Source organism: Balaenoptera acutorostrata, unplaced genomic scaffold, assembly GCF_949987535.1.
Source record: "Balaenoptera acutorostrata unplaced genomic scaffold, mBalAcu1.1 scaffold_1176, whole genome shotgun sequence".
Classification (NCBI taxonomy): domain Eukaryota; kingdom Metazoa; phylum Chordata; class Mammalia; order Artiodactyla; family Balaenopteridae; genus Balaenoptera; species Balaenoptera acutorostrata.
The window spans coordinates 54378-65000 of record NW_026646718.1 but is presented as its reverse complement, the minus strand read 5'-3'; the positions used below and the strand labels follow the sequence as shown (position 1 = coordinate 65000).

At 38.8% G+C, this 10623-nt stretch overlaps 1 long non-coding RNA gene across 2 annotated transcripts; it reads left to right on the top strand.

Annotated features, from left to right (window-relative positions):
* The first annotated feature begins 242 nt into the window (after positions 1-242).
* LOC130707017 (uncharacterized) lies at positions 243-2233 on the top strand. Of its 2 annotated transcripts, none has more exons than XR_009007038.1 (2): positions 243-334; positions 1644-2233. It is a non-coding gene; the product is annotated as an uncharacterized LOC130707017 (long non-coding RNA). The 2 variants fall into 2 exon arrangements; XR_009007039.1 differs by having other exon boundaries at positions 249-334; positions 1032-2233.
* Positions 2234-10623: the final 8390 nt, after the last annotated feature.

The following is a 10623-nucleotide window of genomic DNA, read 5'->3' as shown; positions in this document are numbered from 1 at the left end:
AGCAAATGATGGGGCTGGAAGAGACCTTCAGGAGCATCTGGGACTGTACTGAGGGAGAGTATTACTAGATTCTCAAATTCTTCCAATGAGACAATCTCAGATTACCTTATATGTAAAATCAATTATAAATTACTGCTTTTCTCCTAGTAATAGATTAAAGTCTCACTCATATGTTATGGCTGAAATAGCAGTTCATGGGGCTGATAGAAGTGTGTGAATGTTATGTATTCTGCTTCCAAATAGATCGTGGATATTTAACTCTGGAAGATTTCAAAAAAGCATTTAAGCAGGTGGCTCCCAAGTTATCGGAAAGGATTATTCTCGAGGTATTCAGGTAAGGTGCCAAAATCTTTATGTATACCCACCCCTTGATTTACCATTTGCTTTTACAAGTTTTCAGTTTTATGGAGAACACTCATTTATGCTTATTTTTCACTAGTGAACATTTTCATCTCACAGCATATTGTCATGATCCAGGAGAGAATTTTATAGTTAGCTATTCGTCCATCCACACCTTGACAGTGGGCTCTAAAGTGGGTGGAGTGCTTGCATACTAGGAAGGTGGAAAAATCATTTGTTAGTAGGGGTGGAGAGGAGCAGAAAGAAAGTAGAACTTCTTTGTGTATTTATGTATTGACCAAAAAACCCCCCGAAGCTTTATTAATATTTAACATGGATGCTGGTGTTCTCCCATGGTCTGTATTTCATCAGACATGGGTTACAAATGGTCCTTGAGTTGTCTGGAGAGTAGAGTTGGGTTGATCAGTGGTGGCCCCTCCTTCGTTTGTTTTCAAAGTTATAGACCCATGTTGCAGTTCACACACACCTGATAAAGTAGATTTAAAGATTATATTATGTTTTCTTTATAAACTATTTCTGACAAAATGGGCAAGTGGCTTAAAAGCAGTTTCCGTTAGGAAACTGCAGATTGAAAGTAGTAAGAATAGTGTAAGCACATGCTTGCAGAGAAAATTGCAGAGTTGCCTCTTCTCTGACTGCTAACATGAGTTCCTCATCAACCCTGTTACCAGGTGTGTTAATTAGGGTTTCGTACAGCAGTAAGAGCCAGAAAACCCAAAACAACAAAGCTCAAAAAAGAGAGCAATAAACACAGGAGAGTCCAGGGCTGATCTGATGGCAACACAGCTGTGAAGGACCCAGATTCCTCCCCTCCTGTTGTTTGGCTGCCTCAGCATCTGGCTTCTCCCTCTTGCTTCAAGGTGGCTCCCAAGGTTTCAGCCATCACACCCGAATTCCAGCTAGGTAGGCCGAAAGGGAGCAGAAGATATGCCCCTCCTTTTAAGGCTATCCATTATTTCTTCCTACATCCCAGTGACCAAAGCTTCGTTCCAAGGCCACGAATAGCTACAAGGGGGAGGTGGGTCTGGAAAATGTAGTCCCTGCTTTGGGCAGTCATGTGCACTCAAATGGAGTTTCTGATACTGGGGAAGAAGGAGAGAACAGATATTGGGGGACATCTGGCAGGTGTTCCCATGTGGATAAAAGTAATTTCATGAAATCTGACCGGAAGCCAGCCCTGCTCAGTAGAAGTTATCAAGCAGGTTATTTGAAATAAGAATCTGCACTCACTGTCGTTAACGGTGACATATATGAAATTCTTTTGCTGCATCATTTTCAAGCAGATTATTGAGCAAGCTATTGAAGAGCAAAGGAGTTCAAGCCAAGCGCAGACAAAGTGCCCGAGGACAGTATTACTTAGGTGATTCCAGAACATCAAGACCTTTAAAATATAGTAGCATCCTTGTGTACACTTTGTGATGAGAAGAGTAATGAAAGTCAATGTATTTCTACCACATGGTGGTTTTTCACAAAAAGAATTACTTCATTTTACTTTTACAAAAAGACACGTGTCAGTCTTCCCTGGTGGCACAGTGGTTAAGAATCCGCCTGCCAATGCAGGGGACACAGGTTCGAGCCCTGGTCCAGGAAGATCCCACATGCCGCGGAGCAACTAAGCCCGTGCGCCACAACTACTGAGCCTGTGCTCTAGAGCCCACGAGCCACAACTACTGAGCCTGCGCACCGCAACTACTGAAGCTGGCGTGCTTAGAGCCTGTGCTCCACAACAGGAGAAGCCACCGCAATGAGAAACCCATGCACCGCAACGAAGAGTAGCCCCCACTCACCGCAACTAGAGAAAGCCCGTGCACAGCAATGAAGACCTAATGCAGCCAAAAATAAATAAATTAAATAAATTAAAAAAAAAAAAAAAGGACAAGTGTCCAAATTTGCTGACCTTTTTGTGTTAAGTGGTTTCAGGAGATGCCCCCTTGTACCGCATGTGTAATTTTGAAAAATCCACTTAAATATAGCCGTTCAAGGTAGAAGCAGTCTTTTAACAGTGAGTGGAAAAGTAACCGCTTCTCAAAAGAAACCTACATTATTGGGAGAGCATTTTTGAAAATAGATATTTGGAAATGTGATTCTTTTTTAAAAAATGTGTACACCTATTGAAACCTTCATACCTGCACATTTAATAAGTTAAAAATGGAATGTTCTAATCTGGTGAAAAAAGTCGTACAAAGTTTCAGTGGTTTAAGAAAAAAAAAAGAAAATGGTCATGAAGAACCTAGGGGCAAGACGGGAATAAAGACACAGACCTACTAGAGAATGGACTTGAGAATATGGGGAGGGGGAAGGGTAAGCTGTGACAAAGTGAGAGAGTGGCATGGACATATATACACTACCAAACGTAAAATAGATAGCTAGTGGGAAGCAGCTGCATAGCACAGGGAGATCAGCTCGGTGCTCTGTGACCACCTAGAGGGGTGGGTTAGGGAGGGTGGGAGGGAGGGAGGGAGACGCAAGAGGGAAGAGATATGGGGACATATGTATATGTATAACTGACTCACTTTGTTATAAAGCAGAAACTAACACACCATTGTAAAGCAATTATACTCCAATAAAGATGTTAAAAAAAATAATAAACAAGCAATTCCCAGACTATATCAGGTTGGGGATTAAAAAAAAAAAAAAAAAAAAAAGGTTATGGGTAAGCCTAACTGTGTAGTATATGTATAAAACATTTTTAAAAATTCAAGGGGCTTCCCTGGTGGCGCAGTGGTTGGGAGTCCGCCTGCCAATGCAGGGGACACGGGTTCGTGCCCCGTTCTGGGAAGATCCCACATGCCGCGGAGCGGCTAGGCCCGTGAGCCACAACTACTGAGCCTGCGCGTCTGGAGCCTGTGCTCTGCAACAAGAGAGGCCGCGATAGTGAGAGGCCCGCACACCGCGATGAAGAGTGGCCCCCGCTCGCTGCAACTGGAGAAAGCCCTTGCACAGAAACGAAGACCCAACACAGTCAAAAATAAATAAATAAATAAATATAAAAATTAAAAAAAAAAGTTTCAGTGGTTTGAGAGCACAATTTTTAAAAGTATACAAATTCAATAGCTTTGATAAGTTTTCAAGAGCAACTAATTGGTATCAGGAGAGATGGAAATTTATTAGCTGAATTTCAATTAACAATACCAACAAAATAATTAAAAAAAAAACCCTTAAGCTTTTTCGTTATCAGAGGATGGAATTAAAAACAAGGATTCGGTGTCATGATGCCCTTTTCCCATTTAGATCTACATACCTTTGTGAGGTATCTCTGACAGCCGTTAAGACCAAATAGTAAAACAAACTGAAATTGAAATTGCTCAATCACAAAGGATTCAACCGAGATGTTCAGAAATGATAAAGTACGTGAAATCACACTGTTCTTGTTAGATGTTATTAATAATTTCTAGTGATGGCAAAAAGTCATTTGCCATTAATGAATAAAATAGTTTTACCTTTAATTCCTTAGAAATTTCTGTATTATATTTTATAATGAACATAACATATTAATATTGTGGCACATGTCTGTATAATCTATACATAAATATATTCATATGCCCACAAATCTTGTACTTCCCAGGATTGCGATCAAAACAGTTTAGAAACTACTACAGTAAACAGCCAAACAAGGCATTTTAGCTAACTGAACATGCCCTGCTTAAAGTCTCATTTGTATTATTATTTATAGCACCACAATCCCTAAACCAGAATAAATGATGCATGATAAGAATTAAATGAAGTTGTGACACCAAAAGAGAGAAAAATATTTCCTCTGAGTGTAAATTGAAATTGGCCAGAGAAACAGAGATGTCTAACTTCCACATGTCTCTGTTTCAGTGGTACAAATAATTTTCAAGAATAAGGAAAAGAAGGATTTCCCTGGCAGTCCAGTGGTTAAGACTCTGCGCTTCCACTGCAGGGGGCACGGGTTCAATCCCTGGTCGGGGAACTAAGATCCTGCATGCTGTGCGGCGTGGCCAAAAAAAAAAAAAAAAGAAAGAATAAGGAAAAGAAGAGCAGCTGCTGGGGCTGTTAGTGATGATGCAAATTACATAATGTTTCTAAGGTTAGACACTGTGTGAGACGCTTGAATAGCTTTGACTTAATTGAGCAGTGTGAATGGAGTTCATTCCCAGGTTCGCAGTTACTCAGAAGAAAGCTGATACATGAAGACCACTATAAAAAGGCAGCCAGAGAAGGAGACTTCCAATAAGACCAGAGTCAGCTGTGGTTTGAATGATGAAAGAAGTTTTCACAATCTTCAATTCTTAGATTGCCAGATTCTTCCCAAAGAAACTTCTAAGACCAAGAGTAGCCTCTTTCAGAAGGCTTGTGATACTTGCTCGTATCACACCTTCATTTTATAAGACAAACCAACCAACCACAACAATAAAACCAGCTAAACACCCAAAACAAACCTTCCAGAAAGACAGACTTGAGGCATAAGGCATCAAAGAATCATTTCATCTTGTAACTTGATGGAAACACTGGAGTATCATTCATTAAATCTGAGGGCTTTACAAGAAGTAAATGAGATATGTTTATAAAGTTTGTGAATTGTTGCCTAACTACTCTGGTGGTGTTTACTTTTAGCGATTTTTTCATGAATAAAAGCAACGTGGTTTTTAAAAAATACGTATATTGTCAGTGTTCGTAATATTCATAACCTGTTCTGCTATCATAACCTTTTTTAGAAAATCTTAGTTCTGTAGTTAAATGGACTCAAAGCTCACCTCCAGGCTTTGTGCTATAGTTTCTGCTAAGCTGAAGTCTATCCTCTAGGTAGGGATCATAACTATATTCCCTGGTGTCTTCCATGTTCAGCAATGTTTATCTGAGCCATTGTCCTTGAATAAAAACATATAATAGATAGAACATTAACATTTTAAAAAAATTAATTAATTTAGGGGCTTCCCTGGTGACACAGTGGTTAGGAATCCACCTGCCAATGGAGGGGACACGGGTTCGAGCCCTGGTCTGGGAAGATCCTACATGCTGCAAAGAAACTAAGCCCACGAGCCACAACTGCTGAAGCCTGAGTGCCTAGAGGCCTTGCTCCGCAACAAGCGAAGCCACTGCAAGGAAAAGCCCGCGCACCACAGCAAAGAGTAGCCACCGCTCACCAAAACTAGAGAAAGCCCGTGCACAGCAATGAAGACCCAACGTAGCCAAAAATAAATTCTTTTTTATTTGTGGCGTGTGGGCTCAGTAGTTGTGGCTCGTGGGCTTAGTTGCTCCGCGGCCTGTGGGATCTTCCCAGACCAGGGCTCGAAGCTGTGTCCCCTGCATTGGCAGTAGGATTCTCAACCACTGTGCCACCAGGGAAGTCCAAACATTAACATCTTTGAATCACATTCTTTTTCTTTGAAAATGCTGATTGTGCTTTTGTTGGAAGTCCTTTTAAATTGTTTAATTTCTATTTCTTTTGCTCAAATTGTTCACTGTGTTTCTCAGTATAATTTCAGCAGTGTCTGTTCTCCTTTGTGCTGTGTCCAATGTGGCTTTTTTGTTGTTGTTGTTATGGGTTTTTTTTTAAATATCTTCATTGGAGTATAATTGCTTTACAATGTTGTGTTAGTTTCTGCTGTATAACAAAGTGAATCAGCTATACATATACATGTATTCCCATATCCCCTCCCTCTTGCGTCTCCCTCCCACCCTCCATATCCCACCCCTCTAGGTGGTCACAAAGCACCGAGCTGATCTCCCTGTGCTATGCGGCTGCTTCCCACTAGCTATCTATTTTACATTTGGTAGTGTATATATGTCCATGCTACTCTCTCACTTCATCCCAGCTTACCCTTCCCCCTCCCTGTGTCCTCAATCCATTCTCTACATCTGCGTCTTTATTCCTGTCCTGCCCCTATGTTCATCAGAACGATGTTTTTTTTTTTAGATTCCATATATATGTGTTTGCATACGATATTTGTTTTTCTCTTTCTGACTTACTTCACTCTGTATGACGGACTCTAGGTCCATCCACCTCACTACAAATAACTCAGTTTTGTTTCTTTTTATGGCTGAGTAATATTCCACTGTATATATGTGCCACATCTTCTTTATCCGTTCATCTGTCGATGGACACTTAGGTTGCTTCTGTGTCCTGACTATTGTAAATAGTGCTACAGTGAACATTGTGGTACATGTCTCTTTTTGAATTATGGTTTTCTCAGGGTATATGCCCAGTAGTGGGATTGCTGGGTCATACGGTAGTTCTATTTTTAGTTTTTTAAGGAACCTCTGTACTGTTCTCCATAGTGGCTGTATCAATTTACATTCCCACCAACAGTGCAAGAGGGTTCCCTTTTCTCCACACAGTCTCCCACATTTATTGTTTGTAGATTTTTTGATGATGGCCATTCTGACTGGTGTGAGGTGATACCTCATTGTAGTTTTGATTTTCATGTCTCTAATGATTAGTGATGTTGAGCATCCTTTCATGTGTTTGTTGGCAATCTGTATATCTTCTTTGGAGAAATGTCTTTAGGTCTTCTGCCCATTGTTGGATTAGGTTGTTTGTTTTTTTTGATACTGAGCTGCACGAGCTGGTTGTAAATTTTGGAGATTAATCCTTTGTCAGTTGCTTCATTTCCAAATATTTTCTCCCATTCTGAGGGTTGTCTTTTGGTCTTGTTTATGGTTTCCTTTGCTGTGCAAACGCTTTTAAGTTTCATTATGTCCCATTTGTTTATTTGTGTTTTTATTTCCATTTCTCTAGGAGGTGGGTCAAAAAGGATCTTGCTGTGATTCATGTCTAAGAGTGTTCTTCCTATGTTTTCCTCTGAGAGTTTTATTGTGTCTGGTCTTATATTTAGGTCTTTAATGCATTTTGAGCTTATTTTTGTATATGGTATTAGGAAGTGTTCTAATATCATTCTTTTACATGTAGCTGTCCAGTTTTCCCAGCACCACTTATTGAAGAGGCTGTCTTTTCTCCATTGTATATTTTTGCCTCCTTTATCAAAGATAAGGTTACCATAGGTGTGTGGGTTTATCTCTGGGCTTTCTATCCTGTTCCATTGATCTGTATTTCTGTTTTTGTGCCAGTACCATATTGTCTTGATTACTGTAGCTTTGTAGTATAGTCTGAAGTCTGGGAGCTGATTCCTCCAGCTCCGTTTTTCTTTCTCAAGATTGCTTTGGCTATTCGGGGTCTTTTGTGTTTCCATACAAATTGTGAAATTTTTTGTTCTAGTTCTGTGAAAAATGCCATTGGTAGTCTGGTAGGGATTGCATTGAATCTGTAGATTGCTTTGGGTAGTATAGTCATTTTCACAATGTTGATTCTCCCAATCCAAGAACATGGTATCTCTCTCCATTTGTTTGTATCATCTTTAATTTCTTTCGTCAGTGTCTTATAGTTTTCTGCATACAGGTCTTTTGTCTCCTTAGGTAGGTTTATTCTTAGGTATTTTATTCTTTTTGTTGCAGTGGTAAATGGGAGTGTTTCCTTAATTTCTCTTTCAGATTTTTCATCATTAATGTATAGGAATGCAAGAGATTTCTGTGCATTAATTTTGTATCCTGCTACTTTACCAAATTCACTGATTAGCTCTAGTAGTTTTCTGGTAGCATCTTTAGGATTCTCTATGTATAGTATCATGTCATCTACAGCTTACTTCTTCTTTTCCGATTTGGACTCCTTTTATTTCTTTTTCTTCTCTGATTGCTGTGGCTAAAACTTCCAAAACTATGTTGAGTAACAGTGGTGAGAGTGGGCAACCTTGTCTTCTTCCTGATCTTAGTGGAAATGGTTTCAGTTTTTCACCACTGAGAATGATGTTGGCTGTGGGTTTGTCAAATATGGCCTTTATTATGTTGAGGTAAGTTCTCTCTAGGCCTACTTTCTAGAGCGTTTTTACCATAAATCAGTGTTGAATTTTGTTGAAAGCTTTTTCTGCATCTATTGAGATGACCATATGGTTTTTATCCTTCAATTTGTTAATATGGTGTATCACACTGATTGATTTGCATATATTGAAGAACCCTTGCATTCCTTGCATAAACCCCACTTGATCATGGTATATGATCCTTTTAATGTGCTGTTGGATTCTGTTTGCTAGTATTTTGTTGAGGATTTTTGCATCTATGTTCATCAGTGATACTGGCCTGTAGTTTTCGTTTTTTGTGACATCTTTGTCTGGTTTTGGTATCAGGGTAATGGTGGCCTCATAGAATGAGTTTGGGAGTGTTCCTCCCTCTGCTATCTTTTGGAAGAGGTTGAGAAGAGTAGGTGTTAGCTCTTCTCTAAATGTCTGATAGAATTCGCCTGTGAGGCCATCTGGTCCTGGGCTTTTGTTTGTTGGAAGATTTTTAATCACAGTTTCAATTTCAGTGCTTGTGATTGATCTGTTTATATTTTCTATTTCTTCCTGGTTCAGTCTTGGAAGGTTGTGCTTTTCTAAGAATTTGTCCATTTCTTCCAGGTTGTCCACTTTATTGGCATGTGGTTGCTTGTAGTAATCTCTCATGATCCTTTGTATTTCTGCAGTGTCAGTTGTTACTTCTCCTTTTTCATTTCTAATTCTATTGATTTGAGTCTTCTCCCTTTTTTTCTTGATGAGTCTGGCTAATGGTTTATCAATTTTGTTTATCTTCTCAAAGAACCAACTTTTAGTTTTATTGATCTTTGCTATCGTTTCATTTCTCTTTCATTTATTTCTGATCTGATCTTTATGATTTCTTTCCGTCTGCTAACTTTGGGGTTTTTTTGTTCTTCTTTCTCTAATTGCTTTAGGTGTAAGGTTAGGTTGTTTATTTGAGATGTTTCTTGTTTCTTGAGGTAGGATTGTATTGCTATAAACTTCCCTCTTAGAACTGCTTTTGCTGCATTCTGTAGGTTTTGGGTCATCATGTTTTCACTGTCATTTGTTTCTAGGTATTTTTTGATTTCCTCTTTGATTTCTTCAGTGATCTCTTGGTTATTTAGTAGTGTATTGTTTAGCCTCCATGTGTTTGTAGTTTTTACACATATTTTCCTGTAATTGATATCTAGTCTCATAGCGTTGTGGTTGGAAAAGATGCTTGATACGATTTCAATTTTCTTAAATTTACCAAGGCTTGATTTTTGTCCCAAGATATGATCTGTCCTGGAGAATGTTCCATGAGCACTTGAGAAGAAAGTGTATTCTGTTGTTTTTGGATGGAATGTCCTATAAATATCAATTAAGTCCATCTTGCTTAATGTGTCATTTAAAGCTTGTGTTTCCTTATTTATTTTCATTTTGGATGATCTGTCCATTGGTGAAAGTGGGGTGTTAAAGTCTTCAAGTATTATTGTGTTACTGTCGATTTCCCCTTTTATGGCTGTTAGCATTTGCCTTAAGGTTTGAGGCAAATGCTCCTACGTTGGGTGTGTAAATATTTCCAATTGTTATATCTTCTTGATTTGATCCCTTGATCATTATGTAGTGTCCTTCTTTGTCTCTTGTAATAGTCTTTATTTTAAAGTCTGTTTTGTCTGATATGAGAATTGCTACTCCAGCTTTCTTTTGATTTCCTTTTGCATGGAATATCTTTTTCCATCCCCTCACTTTCAGTCTGTATATGTCCCTAGGTCTGAAGTGGGTCTCTTGTAGACAGCATATATACGGGTCTTGTTTTTGTATCCATTCAGCCAGGCTATGTCCTTTGGTTGGAGCATTTAATCCATTTACATTCAAGGTAATTATCAATATACATGTTCCTATTACCATTTTCTTAATTGTTTTGGGTTTGTTATTGTAGGTCTTTTCCTTCTCTCGTGTTTCCTGCCTAGAGAAGTTCCTTTAGCATTTGTTGTAAAGCTGGTTTGGTGGTGCTGAATTCTCTTAGCTTTTGCTTGTCTGTAAAGGTTTTAATTTCTCTGTTGAATCTCAGTGAGATCCTTGCTGAGTAGAGTTATCTTGGTTTTAGGTTTTTCCCTTTTATCACTTTAAATATGTCTTGCCACTCCCTTCTGGCTTGTAGTTTCTGCTGAAAGATCAGCTGTTAACCTTATGCAATTCCCTTGTATGTTATTTGTTGCTTTTCCCTTGCTGCTTTTAATATTTTTTCTTTGTATTTAATTTTTGATAGTTTGATTAATACGTGTCTTGGCATGTTTCTCCTTGGATTTATTCTGTATGGGACTCTCTGTGCTTCCTGGAGTTGATTGACTATTTCCTTTCCCATGTTAGGGAAGTTTGCAACTATAATCTCTTCAAATATTTTCTCAGACCCTTTCTTTATCTCTTCTTCTTCTGGGACTCCTATAATTCAAATGTTGGTATGTTTAATGTTGTCCCAGAGATCTCTGAG